Source organism: Uloborus diversus, chromosome 3 (assembly GCF_026930045.1).
Source record: "Uloborus diversus isolate 005 chromosome 3, Udiv.v.3.1, whole genome shotgun sequence".
NCBI lineage: Eukaryota > Metazoa > Arthropoda > Arachnida > Araneae > Uloboridae > Uloborus > Uloborus diversus.
Genome location: NC_072733.1, coordinates 110870260 through 110888964, shown reverse-complemented (window position 1 = coordinate 110888964; position 18705 = coordinate 110870260). Strand labels below are relative to the sequence as shown.

The window sequence follows — 18705 nt, the reverse complement described above, 5'->3', positions numbered from 1 at the left end:
ATGTAACTTGAAAATGACAGAGTCAGAATGGTCCCCCTTAATAAATTTCAGCTGACGACGCCAATGGATGGACGTCAAGCTAGTAGAGCGTCCACTCTAAAGATGATATCATGTGAAAAACAAATTGCCTTTACACCACTCTTGTCTTTTTGGCCATATGAACTGGTGTGTAGTCAAATTGAAATGTCTAGTCTACATTGCTGTGCTGAAGTGCTCTTAGGTCCGTAGAAGTACAACAGATTCTAAAATGTCCTTCTAGTATACTTTTTGATTCATTTTACAGTGTTCATCTACAAAGAAAAAGAAAAAAAAAACAAGATTTTTCGTCGCTTGTGCTGTTTCCATCACAGACCAAGCGTAACTTCGAATTTTGGCAATGTTTAACATTTTCTAAGGTTCTTGGAGTGTTTACGGACGAAATCCTATCGTTCTGAGGGTTATGAGTTGGTTGAACGGTCAATCAGTGAAAGGTATCTCTTCCAGCGAGAACTTGCGGCCAGTCTCAAACGTTTTTGATATCTTTGGAATCATACAATTTTTTTTTCTTTAGCAAAAGCCTGAACTTTTTGGAACTCGTAAAGCTTCTGTTCGAGATCTGTTTTTTCTTTTAGTTGCACTGATCGGTCACAAATTCCCGTCTCACAAATGCCTTCTGTCGTGGAAACTCTCGAGGATTTCATTGAACTCACTTTTGGATGACCCGATGATTTCCAAGCCACTTGAAGCGGCATATTGGGGCAAAATACTGAAGGAATATATTGCAGCTTATTTTCCAATAAAGTGAGGGACAAAAATAAATAAAGAAACTTGTTAAAAAGAAATTAGTTTGCTTCCATTCGATGATGCAAACTTTGTCCGAGCTTTTTTGCCGCACCCTGTGCTTTTTAAAGTTTGGCTCATCCATATATTTGATTCAGATGTCTTTTTTTTTCCAGAATTTTCATTGAAATATACACTGTAAAAAATATCCGTGAAACATCGAACCAAAATCAGGAGAAAATTTGCTGGCACTTCTGTTTGGGGAAAGAATGAACCATAAAGCGGCGTCGTTTTCTTCCCGCACGAATGGTGAAAACTGAAACCTAGAATGAGTCTCGCTCGCGCAAAAGACTAGTGCGAGGTTGAACCAAAATACTGATCGGTTGAGCGCGGGTGGGTAGCATATGGTAAAACTATGAAATGGTTTTATTTAATGCGAAGGTTTAGAACGTGATCGAACTGTACTTTGGCCCAACTTAAATATTAGAAGCAGTGCGTAGTTTAACATACTATTATTTTGTTTTTAAGTATTTCTAAGAAATCGAAAATAAAATAAAAAATCAATGTTATTAAAATCTAAATGAGCCAAAAAAAATTCTGGTTCTATTGCATTCTTTTATTTAATCAACTACACCGATTTTCGATTTCATTATTGATTTTATTACTACTGAATCCAGTAATAATTATAATGTAAAACAAGAACTTATTTTTTCTTTTTACTTTTTAGGCATAAAGATATTTTTTCAACTCTTATAATTTTAATATTTCATTTAACTAATACAGAATTTCAGAGATTTTTTATTTATTTATTTTTGTTATTATTATTTTATTTTATTTTATTTTTTTTTGAGGAAAAATATGAGCAGATTTAAAAGTAAAAGCTAATTTTTTGCTTTTGCCTTTGTGATGAAAAGTAAAACAAAACATAAATAATACAACATTAATGTCCAAATTCGCAGGACACTGCACACGTGTTTCGGGGGTTAAAAGGAACCTCTTTTAAATGTGGAAAAATTAAGCTCATGAGAAAAATATTATATATTGTTTCAAATGTGCTTGAACTTTTATTTTGTTTCTGTGTGAAGCAAAATATATTCCAAGTAATTAAACGCATAAGCAATAAAATAAATGTTTTTTTTTTTTTTTCGTTTATGCATCGAATTTTTCTTCAACTATTTTTGCACACAAGTAAACATTTAATTTTTTAAGCAATGTATGATTGATTCAAAAATTAATGTAGAAGGAGGAGGGGGTGAAAAAGGACACCCCCACCCCCTTAGGACAGGCAGGGCAAACTTTTTCGTTGAATTAAAACTCCGAATTAATTGCATAAACTAATTCATAATCAAAATGAAATAAATAAATGCAGGTAGTGTTTTAATATAAAGTATGTTTAAAAAACACAACAAATAGTAAGTTTTGGTTTGGATTTGTTTAGCATTTAAATTGTGTATTGTTACTATACATTAAAAAAAAAGTGGATTTTGAGATCTTTAATAAAAATCATGTTTTTTGCAATCACAAACTGCGATAGGACTTGACACGTTGGGTTTCCTGTTTCTACTAATGGCTTTTATTGCAACCATTTTTTGAATTCAAGACGTCAAAATTCAAATGAATGCCATGGGCTGGATATTAGATGTTATGTGCTGTATACCAATTTTGTGTAAAAAAGATTGTCAACTCAAGGTGGTGGTTTGTAAATTCAGTAGACACCACCTAATGTGATAACATTTGGGCGAAAGTGATTTGATATCAATAACCGGCTGATTATAATAAAAGAGAAAAGTTGACATATGCAGAACCAAACAAGGCTCACCTGATAAACAACTGTGTTACACAAATATTAAATGTGATCACATAAAGCGGCGTCCACTGTAATTTGATTCTAAGGCACAGAAAGCCACATTATAAGTATAGAAAAATAAAATCAAAAGACAAATCAACTGCTGTCAAGTGAAAACAGTAAGCAGTCGTGATTGCTCAACAGAATCCTCCCTCTATTTTATAATCTATACATAGCACAGGGATGATTATACCCCTCAAAAGCAGGGGAGCACCTCTCTAAATGCCACAAACTCTCTCCCCCCCCAAAAAAAAAAGAGAAAAATACCCCTCAAAGCAACCCCTTCCATTAAATTTCAACTCCGCAATGTGCGCTACGACTCTGCCCCCCCAGGTGGCACCCCTGCATAACACCATGAAAAATTAGGTTATAGTGGAGATTTGTTCAAGAACATTGAACTCTTATTTTTGTGTTTGATGTAAATAAAACATATTTTTAAAAAAATACAAAAAATTCACCAAATTTTGTAGCATGTGCAAGTTTTAAGTGGCAAACAAACCTAATGCACATTATTTTTATGGTTTATCCAGTGGCCACCTCTTACATGAATCCCCTTTGTTCTAGTTTTGATTCTGTAAAATGGCTGATTCAATAAAGTGGCAAATTCATAAAACCTGGATTTTGTTCTGTTTTTGAAGATTTGATTCAATAACGCATTTGATTGAATCTTCTTCGGATTCAATTAACCAGCGTCCACTGTATTTTTAAACATCCAAGTTTTTCCTAAGCAACACATTCATTTTGACATAGCGACACATTAATAATAGTCAATTAAAGTAAGAAAAAGTGTTGTTTGCGTGTTATGGATATGTCATATAAACAGAGCAGTGGCAGCAGTTGGGGGTACGGGGCATGCCGTCTCCAAAAAATGTTTTTTTGTTGTAAAAATATTGCAAATACTGTGTTAACTGGTTTCACTCCATTTTTTCTTTTTTGAGTTCCCCAAAATATTTTTTCCAACTACAGCCTTGGTTTTTCAAATTAACCGAACATACTTGAAAATTATGGAAAAATCAGTAAATGAACGCAAAATATAAATTAATATCTTTATTCACAAATGTACATAAAAAGTTTTAAACTATTCAACTTTAAACATGTTTATGTTATTTGTCATAACCAAAAGGAGATACAATATAAAAATTCTATAAATGTAAAAAATACTTAAATGGGTGATTTTAAGAGTACATTAACTTTTGCCTATAGTAAGTTGAAACGCTCAAGACAACTGTAGCGATGTGCGTAATACAATGACTCGAGGCGGATACAAACCAGACATGTTTATTAGGCTACGGACGATCACATACTACTCGGGCGGGAACCGCCGACTGTGTAGAGACACAACTGGCACATGCGCAATAGGCACAAGTGTGACGCATGCGACATCTTCCCCTGTAAAAATAAAAAAAGCACAGAACATATAATATTACAAGAAACAATTAAAGAGAGTTTATAAGTCCAGTCTATTAGGTGGCCTGACAATGCGGCCCGATTTGGTTTGGACAAGTTTGGGAGAAAGTTCGGAGAGTTTTGTTGGTGAGGTGTGTCTTAGAGCTGGTGAAGTTACTGGAGGTGGAGGCGATGAATGGACTTCTGCAGGTGACTTGTCGAACTTAAAGTCAACAAAACTTTTACGGGAAACAGGAAGGTCTGCTAATGTTGGGGCTACTTGAATAGTGTTTCGCCGGAATACTTGCTCTCCACTTTTAATGATAGCGGATCTTGGATTAACCATTTTTTCTACCTCTCCTCCGATCCATCTTTTATGATCTTTTCGCACTCTGACGTGATCACCAGGACCGATTGTATAAGCGGGATCTTTTGTATGTCGATTAGCGAATTCTGTCTTTTTCATCCGTGCTGCTTCCAGTAATGCAGACGCATTTTCAACAACTTTTGGTATTAGAGCTTCTTTAGTAGTGGGTAGAAGTGATCTGGTTTTTCTGCTCATTAAGCGTTGATTGGTGGACATGAGATTGTTTTCTCTTGGGGTGTTACGGATATTTAGCAGAGCTAAAGCAATGTCTGTGTTATTTTTATAACATTTTTGAAGAACAGTTTTTGCTGCTTGAACAGCTCTTTCTGCTAAGCCATTCGATTGAGCATGATATGGACTGGAGGTTTCTCTTTTTATATCCCAGTCTTTTAGAAATGCTTTGAAAGGTCTGGAAGAAAATTGGGGTCCATTATCTGATTCCAAGACTTCGGGAATGCCGTGTACAGAAAACCACCTTTTTAACACTTATGCACTCATAAGAAGTAGGACTTTTCAATTTTTGAAAGTCGTAGAAGCCGGAATAACTATAAGCGATGACAATATATATTTTTTTATTAAACTCGAAAAGATCTGAACCAACCCTTTGAAATGGGTATTCAGGTATAGGCTTCATCAAAACCGGTTCTTTTTGTTTGTTTGCTTGATGCGACTGACAAATCGTACACTTTTTAATCATTTCTTCAATGTCATGGCACATCATGTACCAATAAAAAGATTCTCTTGCTCTTCGAAGTGAGCTTTGGATACCCATATGCCCCTGATGAAGTTGATTTAGCAATTTATTCTGCAAAGATTTTGGTACAACTATTCTTTCACCTTTGAAAATTAATTCATCATAAATTGATAGTTCCTCTCTAAAGTTCCAGTACTTTTGCAACTCTGGTGGCACCCTAGCTTTTTCATCGGGCCACCCAAATTCGATAATTTTTTTAAGTTCATTTAGTTCAAAGTCATTTTCTGTCTCAGTTTTAAAATCTGTTAATGCCTTTTCAGACATAGGCATTACGATATGTACTACGTAAGTATCATTATCATCATTATCATCTTCAGTTTCTAGATAATCTCGACTCAATACGTCTGCAACAGGAATGGATTTACCCTCTTTGTAAATTATTTTAGGGTTATAATGTAAGATATCGTAGAAAATTCTTTGAAGCCGTGGTGGGCCCTGATTAATTGTTTTTTTCCCAATAATTTCTAACGGTTTGTGATCAGTTTCAATTGTTACTTCTTTCCCATAAATGTACTGGTGGAATTTTTCGCACCCAAATAAAATGGCTAACGCCTCTTTTTCAATTTGGGGGTAATTTCTTTGAGTTTTTGTCAAAGATTTAGTGGCATAAGCGATTGGTTTACTATTTTGACTTAACACTGCACCGAGTGCTGATACACTCGCATCAACGGTTACAGTAACCGGATCATTAACATTATAATAACCTAATACAGGTGCAGATGATACAAGTTTTTTTATTTTAATGAATGCATCATTTTGTTCTTTAGCCCATTCCCACACAATGTCTTTCTCTAAAAGTTTTCTTAATGGTTCGGTAACATGCGAAAAATTTGGAAGAAATTTCCCCAGATAATTTGCCGTCCCGAGAAATCTAGGCAATTCTTTAATACCAGTGGGTGTTTTGATGTTTTCAATAGCTTTAACTTTATCGTGGTCCGGAGCAATACCATTTTCATTAAGAACATGTCCTAAGAATTTAACTTCGTTGGAAAACAAAATACATTTTTCTTTATTTAAACGTAACCCTGCCAAATAAAGTTTTTTTCATAACTTTTTCTACTATGCCATTCAATTGTTTTTCATTTTCAGCGTATAACAAAATATCATCCATAGAACATTCGACATTCTCAAAATCTTTCAATAACTCTGACATTTTCTGCTGATAAATTTCAGGTGCAGAAACTAACCCAAATGGAATTCTTTTGTAAGCTTACCTTCCCCAGGGGGTATTAACTGTTAGGTATTTTGAAGTTTTATCAGTGACTCATATTTGCCAAAAACCTCGTTTACAATCTAATAATGCAAAACATTTTGCTCCTTTAATTTTTACAGCAATTTCCTCAACAGTTCTTAACGGAAAATGACGTCTTTTTACATGCTTATTTAATTTGGAAGGATCAATACACACTCTTAATTTACCATTTTTTCTAACAATTACTAATGGACTTACACACAAACTAGGTTCAGTTATTGGTTCAATTACACCCAATTCTATCATTCGATCAATTTCTTGTTTTACACTGTTTTCAATGGCATAAGGAATTTTTCTAGGCGGGCATACATCAAATTGAGCTTTTTCATCAACATCAATATCATATTCAAAGTCTTTTAAACAACCTAGCCCCTCATAAATTTTTGTTTTCCAATTTACTGGAACCATTTCGTTCTCAGCAGACAGCACTCTTTTTATTAAGCCTAATTTTACACAAGTGTTACCACCAATAACAGGTTTTACATTACCATTAGCTACACTAAATTTTAAATTAACACTTTTGTTCTTAATTTTACAAGTAACATTAATTTCACCTTTAACGTTCATTTCATGATTACTAAACGAAATCAATTTTTTTACTTTTGTTTTGACAATCGGGACTTCCAGTTCTTTAGCTAATTCATAGCTAACAACGTTACACTGAGCCCCCGTATCTAACTTAAATTTAACAGATTTCTTAGAAAAATGAACAATTTCATGCCAATCATTATCAATAGAATTTATATTGAAATTTACTTGCACACTGTCTAAGTATACTTTAGACTCGCCACTAGAATAACATTTATCATTCTCATTATTGTTGTTCTCAAAATTATTGAAAACATGAATATTCTTAGATTTACAAACTTTAGAGAAGTGACCTACCTTATTACATTTTCTACAGCGCTTGTTAAATGCCGGACACAATTTAACTCCGTGTTTTGTACCACAACGCTGGCACTCGAACTCTTGATTTTTGTAAAATCCACTCCTGTTGTTTCTGTATGAGCCGGATTTCTTGATTTTTTCGAAGTTTTGTTTCGATTTGATACGATCAACTTCTAATTTCGGATCGTTCTTTAATTCTTTTAGCTGTTTTGACGCTTGTTCCGAAATACGACAAATTTGTATAGCTTTCGTTAATGTTAGATCTTCCTCTGCTAATAATTTTTCTCGCACATTGTCATTAATGATACCGAACACAATCTTATCTCGCAAGAGGCCGTCGGTCAGTTCGTTAAAGTTGCAGCCTTAAATTCTTTTTTTAGCTTCGGTGACGAATTCATCGAACGTTTCGCTTTCGCTTTGCTTCAGTTTAAAGAAATTCCATCTTGTGAAGGATTCATTTTTCTTCGGAGCGAAATAATCTTCGAAGTTCTGCAAAATAACATCTATATCTTTGGAATCTTCATCACTTAATTTGAAAGTATTAAATATACTTATCGCTTCATGACCTATTGTTGTCATAAGCACCGCCGCTTGAACTTCTGCTGGTTTTGCTTTCAGATTAGAAGCTACGGAATACCATTGAAACTGTTGCTTGAAGTCATTCCAAACGTCTGCCATATTATCTTGGCGAATTTTGAGCGACATCGGTGGTTTTAAACCACTCATTCCTGCCTCTTGCTGTGTCATTTTATTATTTTAATTATTACTTCTGACACCATGTAGCGATGTGCGTAATACAATGACTCGAGGCGGATACAAACCAGACATGTTTATTAGGCTACGGACGATCACATACTACTCGGGCCGGAACCGCCGACTGTGTAGAGACACAACTGGCACATGCGCAATAGGCACAAGTGTGACGCATGCGACAACAACTATGATGACTTAGATGAATTGATACAACTATGATGAATTGATAGTTCAGCTACAAAAGCTGGTGATTAGTTATTTGTGAAACTTAACTGATAGAAAACCATCAAGATTTATATGGATTGAATGTTGATAATGGTTCTTCCTTAGCCAACTTTACATACACGTAGTCATTTAGTGTTTCCAATTGCAATTTCCAATCATAGTTTTGGCAAATTTGCCAAAATTGAACTTAAACAACTGTATTACATTCATCCAACACACCTTTTCTCAAAAAGGGTCCTACTTACCCCTAGCAACCCTAAATGTTTTACAGTAAATTCACTAAGTTGTTTCTTATGCATGTTTCACTTTAACTTTGAAATCAAAGGCAAAAAAAGGAGAAACACAGTTGAAAACATATGATGTTTAAAGGAATGTAACAGTGTCAGACGTAAAAAATTTTTTACGTCCGACGCTTAGATTTTAGTAAAAAATATTCACTTGTTACAAAATAAAAATAGGTTATATCAATGAGATTGAAAATCTTACTTTGTACCCAAAAATACATGTATGTAGCTTTAAAATTATTGGCTCAGCATAATCAACTGCACATTTTGGTGTTGAACACTTAATGTACCCCACAGGAATTCTTTTACAAATCAAAATGAATTATATTTTTGCCAAATTTTTGCAACATCAACAGCAACACATTGTATCTTTAAATGGTTATTTATCTCAATTCATAATATTAGTAAGTATTTTTTGGGAAAAACAGAATTTCTTTGAGAGTCACCAAATACGGTTTTAAAATACTTTAACCTCCTGAAACTTATTTATAACTGAAGTGATCAAATTTTAGACAGGCATTTCAAAATATACAACTTTTTACCTTTAAAATGACACCTCTTTGTTTAGAAATCTTAATTTTAAAATTTGATCATCTGGTTGACCTTATCAACTGGTTGACCTTGCCCATAAGCACATCTCCTGCACAGTATGCTATCTGTTTGAGACAGCAGACCACTAAGTCGGGATCCTGTCAAGGGCCACTTTGAGTAAGGTTCTGTGAAAAGCATAAAAGTGTACAACATATTTAGTGCAGCATTTGGACATAAAATGTATCTTAAAATGGAGTAGCTAATTAATTCACTTAACTCAGATAAAGATAATTTAAAAAAAAAAAGAAATATTAATGCAAAAAAGGGCTAAGTTGGAAAGCAACAGGTATGACTAAGGTGACCATATGTTCCACTTAAATATGACTCCCATGGTCCCTCGACATGTTCAAATGCATCGTTCTCCGAGGTGACAATACGGAAATCTGAATGCTTCAACTGAAGGTCATTCGTACAGCAATTTAAGCCTTTTCAAGGCGATAATTTAATCATGAATAATAATTGAATTTATTTTAAGGTTCCTCGGCTCTCATACACCTGTGCACGCAGGTTGAAATTTCGCTTTGTGGAAAAGGATATCTATGCGATTTTTTTTTTTTTTTTTGCAGAAATGCAGCAGGCATAGACAATAAAATTGGGGAGATTTTTTTTTTTAGTTTGATGCTGCTCCGAGTTTATGTAACAAGAACAAAAATACAATTGCATAATATAGAATTACAAATATTGCTATGAACTAAAATGATCGCTAAAAATGAATACAAAACAAATTCACCAAAAAATGAGAAAGATCTTTAAAATACATTTTAGGGAACTCTCAGATTAACTAAATGATTTTTTTTAGAGTAAAATGAGAAATATCTCTAGATTTAAGTCTCCTTGAAAAGGACTATGAGACTAGCTGTTTGATAAAAATAGACTGTGTACATTAATTGTTTGATTACAGAACAATTTTCTTGTAATTATGCTATAAGGGCAGAGTAAAATGCGTATATTGAAAAATAATAGAAGCGTCTATTTTAAATATGCACATTTACTCCAATGTTTACACAACATGTAATTTTTAAGCTCACTTACTACAAGAGAAATTTTCTGCACAAATTTCATTAATTCCTTATTTACATATGGCGCAAATTAAGTTGCATGCTTTAATTCCGTTGATTTTTTTTAAATTGTGTTAACCTCACACAATGTCAAACTTTCACCCACAAAAGTTTTCTACAGTAATTAACTTTTCATGCTTCCTGTGGTATTCTTGGATTGCTAGCCATTCTTTCCCTTTTTTGACAATAAAGCTCGAAGTAAATTGTAGTCAGTGTAGTGTGAAAATCATAGCAACGAGCCAGTGGTGTAACTGGATAATGGTTTCTGGGGGGGGGGGGAGGTTATATCTGGGGTCATTTCAAAGTATGAAACGGGGGGGAATTTGGAGTTCCCCCTTTTTCACACCTATATATGTATATACATATATATATGTATATAGGTAAAAATCCGGACTTCTGATTTCCAGAAATCTCGGAAAGCCAAACAATGATTTTAAAATTTCTTTTTAAATCAAAAGTAGAAAAGATGCAAATAAATATTTTGAAGAGCATGAAAACAAAATGTTTTGAATGAATTTTGGATCGGGCATACACAATTTGTTATTGCACATGCTTCAACTGAAGGTCATTCGTACAGCAATTTAAGCCTTTTCAAGGCGATAATTTAATCATGAATAAAAATTGAATTTATTTTAAGGTTCCTCGGCTCTCATACACCTGTGCACGCAGGTTGAAATTTCGCTTTATGGAAAAGGGTATCTATGCGATTTTTTTTTTTTTTTTTGAACATAACTATTATTTTAGACATCAAATTCTTTTAACCCATTTCTTAACTTCCTATTATCGAATTTAAACATAGAGAACTAAAATTTTACTGTATTTAAATTAATACTCTGTTATTGAATAAAATGCAGTACTACAATAGTACTGTACAGTAGACACTAATTATATTCGACGCACTTTTTAGCTGTTCAAGCATATCGACATTTTTTAAATTTCTTTAGTTGTCGGAAACTTTTTATTTTTACTTCCATTTTAAAAATTCAGATAAACAGCCGCTTATGTGGAATTACGTTTCATCAACTTCATATTTAAAATGAAAAAGATGCGGAGTGACGATTTGTAAATTAACAAAGCGATGTTTCGACTAGTACAGTGCGGGGTAATTTTGTTTTCAGTGATGGTCAAGGGAAAATCCATTTACGAAACTGATATTTAGTACCCAATAAAGAAGGTGATACCTAAGCCTTGCGATTCCCTTCCGAAAACTTTCGTGTTGCGGGATGAGGAATTCGCGTGAGCTTCGAAATTCATTACTCGAGAAAAGTTCATTATTTATCCATTTCGCGTAAGTCGAATCACATTGGAGGGAGAGTCCACTGAAGTTTAAAACTGCACATTGAAGTAAAATAAGCATTTTTAGTTATGTTTCATATTTCGTATATTTATTAATATTTGATTATAAACACTGGTACCGTTCGGGATATTTTTCCTATTTCTTTATTTTCTCTTTTTTTACTGATGGAGTGTTGATATATCAGCTAAATAAAAGTGAATTATCAAAAAAATATTGTTAGCTTTTGAGGTCATTCGGTAAAATGGAAAACTACTCTTGCTTCATTTCATCAGCAGCGTAAGAAAGGAGATGGTGTCCAGGTCCCTAGCTTGAAGCTCAAAATCAATTAACTAGTTCATGCAAAATATATGCTCCTCTAAAATTAACTCCTATAATGAAAATTAAAGTTTTTCTCTTTTAAAAGATGTTTTTCATCATCTAAATCAATTTTATGTAAATATAGTATGTATGCCTATATAACATTTTAATCAAATTATGACTGCATTTATTTACATTTTCTTTGCACTTGTTGAATGAAATATTCACTGTCAGGAATGGATTAAAAACTTGAAGGTTGAATTCCTTCAACTTTTTCAACCCTTTCTTGCAGCGAATATTTGTAAAAATCGTAAAAAATGTTTGGAATGACAAATTGGCTCAGTATTGGCTCAATAAAGGAATGAAAGAATAAATAATTCTTTGTTATATTCCATGCTCAAATGAGCCACTTTATTAATCTAAACCACTTTTTGAATTTTTTTGTTCAATCCCCAAACGGTGTGTATGTGTATGCTTTTATTTATTTATTTTTTAAAAAGTAGCAAAGTAGCGACTACTTTTCAAAAGTAGTTTGTAGCTGTTTCATTTTGAAAAAAGTAGTTGTAGTTAACTACATTTGTAATAAAGTAGTTGTAGTTCTCTATGAAAAAAAGTTTTTCGAACCACTTCAAACCATGAGTCTACAAACAGGCACACACTTTACTATAAGTAAAGCTCTAAATATAATACGGCTAAGCCTAAGCGAACCTTTAAATGCGTTACTAAAGTCAAAATAATGAAGGTTATGCAAATATTTTAGTCTAAATTATCTGCGTTTGTTATATTTCAAATATGGAAACATAAAGTACATACATAGTAACATCAAGTACATCAAAATAGTACAAACCTTTGGATTGCAGCTTTAAATTCTGTGCTGCGCCTTGGAAAGTAAATAAAGATGACGGCCGGTGATTAACTTCACTTCACTTCGTTAGTTGAACTGAAAACCGGTGAGGTCCATAATTTCGAGCGGTTGCACCATGATTTCGAGCCATCATCGCTTCTGAAAAATTTTAGTTGAACCGCTTTTTCGCGATATTTGTACAAGTGCACCATAAATTGGTTCAAAATAGTACGGATATTTTTTACAGTATAGTTCTTGATTAAACGACCCTAAAACATTTTATTCATTAAGTAAAATACGAAACAGAGAACAACTTGGTTACAATAACTCAATTTTGTTCAACAATGCAGGTATGACTACTTTTACTAGTGTGTTTAGTACGGTCGTATAGTTAACTGAAACTCCAGTTTACATTTTGGTTCAGCTTTAGAAACCATTACGTGGGTTTGGTTTGGGGTTTCTGTTGGAAAGATAAAGAACCAATTTAGTTTAAACTGGATTGGAAAAATCTAAACTCAATAGTTTTCATTTTCAGACAGTAAAGTTACATTGCAAGGAAGGGAAATCATACTTATTTCTCTTTTAAACAATATCAATCATGTTTGAAAGTCAATAATTACTATTGTTATTTCAAGTTTCAAAGGCAATCCGAAATATAAAATGTAACTGTATACAATTATATATATTTCACACACCTTACTCATTGGTTGAACGACGATTTAATTTATTTCTGGTGATTGACAACAAAAAGGCTATTTTTTTTCTAATTAAACTTACCTTTATGTGTATTTCTGTCACGCAGAAAAAAAAAGATGTGTGGATTGCATATATTTTTTAATGCTTAACCCTTTATATGTTCCAAGAAACATAGAGCTATTAAGAAACCCTACTTTTATTCTTAAAAAAGTCAATTTTTCCGTTTTTTCCAATTTTTCCAAAAAAAAAAACTGGTAAAAAACCAGTTTTTTTCTGCCGCTCCAAAATTTATGGAAATTTTACATCTCTATGCTAAATAGATAGTTAAATCTATAGAATAATTGCAAGGTTACGAAAATATAACCAGCTGTATTCAAAGAAATGAAATTAACTGCAAGGCATCTCATAAAAAAACACGTATATAAAGGAGATGGACATATTTTTTACTTTTCCTTGAAACTTTGTGCAGGTGTAACCTACTGACTAGTACCCAACTTTTCTGCTTGTTCCCTTTTGTCTAAGGCAGAGGTTCCCAACCTTTTCCCCCTTGCGAACCCCTTCCAAACTCCAAAAGAAGTTGTCAAACCCCTTGGATACTAGGTAATAAGTGACAAGCAAAAAAAAACACACACACACACATAGACAATAAAATTGGGGTGATTTTTTTTTCAGTTTGATGCTGCTCCATAGTTTATATAACAAGAACAAAAATACAATTGCATAATATAGAATTACAAATATTGCTATGAACTAAAATGATCGCTAAAAATGAATACAAAACAAATTCACCAAAACATGAGAAAGATCTGATCCGATGTGAATCTTCAGTGGGCAGAGTTTAAGGAAAAGCTAGCGAAAACGGTTGGGGATCATGTTTCTTTTAGGAGAAAGGATGTCAACCCTAAAATTTGGCCAATGTGGTTCTCCAGAGAAACTAAAGACGCTCTAAATTACAAGCAAGCTGCTTTTCATAGGTTTAGAGAAACTGGTCACAGTGCAGATAGGCTCCAATATTGTAAGGCAAGGCGTAAATTTAAGTATTTGGTACGGTTTCAGAAAAGAGAGTTGGAGCAAAGACTGGCAGATAACATAAACAGGAATCCCAAGAGGTTTTTTGCATACCCTAATTCGGGGAAAGTTCCAAATAGTCATACTGGGCCACTGGTTCATAAGCACGGAATTTTAATTCAGGACGATAGTGATATTGCTAATGTTCTTAATAACTTTTTTTCGAGTGTTTTTAACGATAACTGTATTTCAACAGTTGACACCAACAAGACACAAGCTATAGTACGGCTTGAGGACTTTGTATTTTCCAGGGATGATGTTTTACTTCATTTGAAAAAAATTAAAGCGACTAAGGCTCCGGGACCTGATAGTATTTATCCAAAAATTTTAGTTGAATGTGCGAAGGATTTAGCAGATGTAATCGTGAATATTTTCAATGCTTCTTATAACTCGGGGACAGTGCCAGAGGACTGGAAACTGGCTAACATTACACCGCTCTTCAAGAAAGGGTCTAAAAGGAGTGTGGGAAATTATAGACCTGTGAGTCTAACTTCGGTGGTTTGCAAAATTTTTGAAACATTGATAAAAATTAAGATAGTAAATTTTCTAGAGACTAATAATCTATTGACTAGTTTTCAGTACGGTTTCAGGAAAGGTAAATATCTTGTGCAACTAATTTATTACATTTCTATGACAAAGTTACCATGGCTTTGGACAATAAGAAGCCTGTAGATGTTGTTTACATTGATTTTCAAAAAGGTTTCGATAAGGTACCGCATGTTGCTCTACTTAGCAAATTAGCTGATACAGGAATAGGAGGGAAAACTTTCATTTGGGTAAAAAACTGGCTGACCGGAAGGAAATAAAGGGTAGTTGTAAGGGGAAATTATTCTAATTGGAGTGAGGTTTTAAGCGGGGTTCCTCAAGGATCAGTGTTAGGGCCTGTTTTGTTCATTGTTTTTATGAACGATATTCACAAAAATATTTCTGGGAACATGAATTGTTTTGCTGATGATGTCAAAGTTATGGGGACTGTAGAAAATGAAGAACAAGCAAAACAGCTGCAAGAGGATCTAGATCATATTACGGAGTGGGCTGATAAATGGGGTATGGCTGTTAATGTTGGGAAATGTCAAGTGCTACATTTAGGGCATGGAAATAAGTGTACAAGTTATTATTTGCAAGGTTCAGTCATTAGTCAGACAGACAAAGTTACTGATCTGGGGGTCTTAATAAGTCAGGATTTAAAGTTTAGCCAACAGTGCAGCATTGCTAGTAACAAGGCCAATAAGATGCTTGGGTTTATCAATAGATCTATTTCAAACAAATCTAAAGAAGTTCTTCTGCCCTTCCTTATATAGAAGTTTGGTAAGACCTCATTTGGAGTATGCTGTTCAGTTTTGGTCTCCTTATCTTAAGAAAGACATTAATGTATTGGAAAGGGTTCAAAGGCGAGCTACAAGGCTAATAAATGGACTTTCTCACTTAGACTATGATTCCAGGCTTAAAAGGCTAAAAATGTACAGTCTTGAGCAAAGAAGAGACTGAGGGGACATGATTCAGTTGTTTAAATTTATTAAAATGAAAGATGTTACGGGGCTGAAGTTTAGCACTGAAAACAGGACAAGGGCTGAGATTTAAGCTATTTAAATCTCAGGCTAACATGGATGTTAGGAAAAATTATTATTTTAGCAGGGTAGTTGAACTTTGGAACAGTTTACCAGAAGAGGTGGTAATGGGTAAGGGAGTAGATAGTTTTAAGAGGGCCATTGATCTTCACTGGGGTTTGTAAATTGACTAGGACCAGTCTAGCTGGGCCCAGAGCCTGTTGCTGGTCGTCACTTTTGTATTTGTATCTTTAAAATACATTTCAGAGAACTCTCAGATTAACTAAATGATTTTTTTTTTTGAGTAAAATGAGAAAGATCTCTAGATTTAAGTCTCCTTGAAAAGGGCTATGAGACTAGCTGTTTGATAAAAATATACTGTGTACACTAATTGTTTGATTACAGAAGAATTTTCTTGTAATTATGCTATAAGGGCGGAGAAAAATGTGTATATTGAAAAATAATAGAAGCGTCTATTTTAAATATGCACATTTACTCCAATGTTTACACAATATGTAATTTTTAAGCTCACTTACTACAAGAGAAATTTTCTGCACAAATTTCATTAATTCCTTATTTACATATGGTGCAAATTAAGTTGCATGGTTAAATTCTGTTGATTTTTTTTTAATTGTGTAAACCTCACACAATGTCAAACTTTCACCCACAAAAGTTTTCTACAGTAATTAACTTTTCATGCTTCCTGTGGTATTCTTGGATTGCTAGCCATTCTTTCCCTTTTTCGACAATAAAGCTCTAAGTAAATTATAGTCAGTGTAGTGTGAAAATCATAGCAACGAACCAGTGGTGTGACTTTTCTCCGCACGCGCCCCACCACTTAGCTGGAAGCCTTGATGGTTTCCGGGGGGGGGGAGTTTATATCTTGGGTCATTGCAAAGTAAAAAATGGGGGGGGGGATTTGGAGTCCCCCCCCCTTTTTCACACACCTATATATGTATATACATATATAGTATATATGTATTCCGGACTTCTGATTTCCAGAAATCTCGGAAAGCCAAACTGATTTTAAAATTTCTTTTTAAACCAAAAGTAGAAAAGATGCAAATAAATATTTTGAAGAGCATGAAAACAAAATGTTTTGAACGAATTTTGGATCGGGCGTACACAATTTGTTATTGCACATGAGAATGGTTTGCTGTTACTGGGGGGGGGGGGGATGATTATTTTAAAGGGCTATTTTTACAATAGTGATTTTGTTAACTTTGGCTTCTATTTCAAAATAATTATGAAAACATTTTGCTTTTTAGGTTTTTGGAACCTAATTATATAGAATGCTTTTACTTTTCTTAGAACTTTCACAAACTCAACAATTTGGAAAATTAGGGCATCAGAAATTCTGTATTTCCCGTCTTTTTTGGGCAGTTGGAACTCGTGTCGTGCTTCTGTTATTTTTGGGTCTATTAAAATATTACTAGGTGGTCTCTTTTAATTCTATCAGAGCTATTTTAAGTTTTGTTTTGCATACTTATCTGCGATTTTTCCAGCAATTTTCTAAAAAGAATAAATTCGCCTTTTTTTTTAATATGCCACTATAGCCAGAAAAACTTCTTTGTCCTGATTATCTTTCTATCGATCAATTTACAGTTCTACACATAAGGAAACACTGGAACTAGCAATATGAAATAATGCTCTCAAAGAAAAGGGGGATGCAGGGGGTTTTCCCCTGGAATTTTTCTGAAATTATTGCTCTAAAAACGCAGTAGTAATGGACAATCTTACAGATATTAGTAGGAGGGGAGCTTTGAGGGTCCTTATCTTAGAAATGATCCAAAAGTTGAAGGCTTTAAAACTCAATAGTTGGCCACTTTTGGTAAAAAAAAATGGTGTCCAGGGATTCTTTCCAGCGATTTTTCGAAATAGAGCTCCAATCTTGGCGACAATAGGGGAAAGAGAGTTTCATGAACTGTCCCCTTCTGAAATTTTTTGAAATTAAAATCTCCAAAACACAATTGTAAACTTTTTGAAACTGTTATGGAAATTGATTCTGTTTAGAGACTCCCCAGCAATTTTTGAAACAATTCAATTTCCAATGATCTTAGAGATGATGTAATGGGGAAAGGGTGAGCTGATTATCCTCCGAAAATGTTCAAAATTAACTCTGAAACACAATTCTGGAGGATTTGATGATGTTAGGGGAGAGGGGAGCAGGACTATCATTTCAAAATGTTGCAGAAGGGGGGAGTCAAAGAGTATGTACTCAATGAATTTTTTAGGAAAAAAGCATCAAAATACATGCAAGTTGCTTAATTACCACACGTTTTTAAATTAAAGGACAGGGGTGACAATTAATCCCCATGATTGCCCAAATGATGGGTATCGAGGGGAGTTTCAAGGGCCTCTCTTGAAACTAAAAGGGACTGACTTAAAGACTTCTAAATTGAAGTCCTTAAAACAGGATTATCGGCCCTTTTTGGTAACATTAGAGAATGAGATGGTGTTCAGAGACTTTCGGGAACTTTTCGACATTTATATCCTAAAACAATATTTAGGCGATCTATAATGATGCTGTTGGTGGTGGAGGGGGGGGGGGGGGGTTAAAAGGGTTGTTTTAACATGTTGTTCAAAGAAAAATAGTTTTTTTTTTCTTTCGGGGAAAAAAAGTTTTGCAGTTTTATTTCCTCCTGTGCAGTTTTTGTTCGGACATGCAGTTCGGGTTACTCCCCCCCATAGTTACGCCACTGCAACAAACTACAGCATGATCCCACTTCTATGCATTTTTAACTCAACACAAGTACAAGAGAGTCCACGAGAGCTCTTCGTCAGACTCAAATG

At 33.9% G+C, this 18705-nt stretch overlaps 1 protein-coding gene across 2 annotated transcripts in view; it reads left to right on the top strand.

The window, feature by feature from the left end:
* The window catches only part of LOC129218136 (uncharacterized), a 159560-nt gene that overhangs the window by 99560 nt on the left and 41295 nt on the right, over positions 1 to 18705 (top strand). The window lies entirely within an intron of this gene.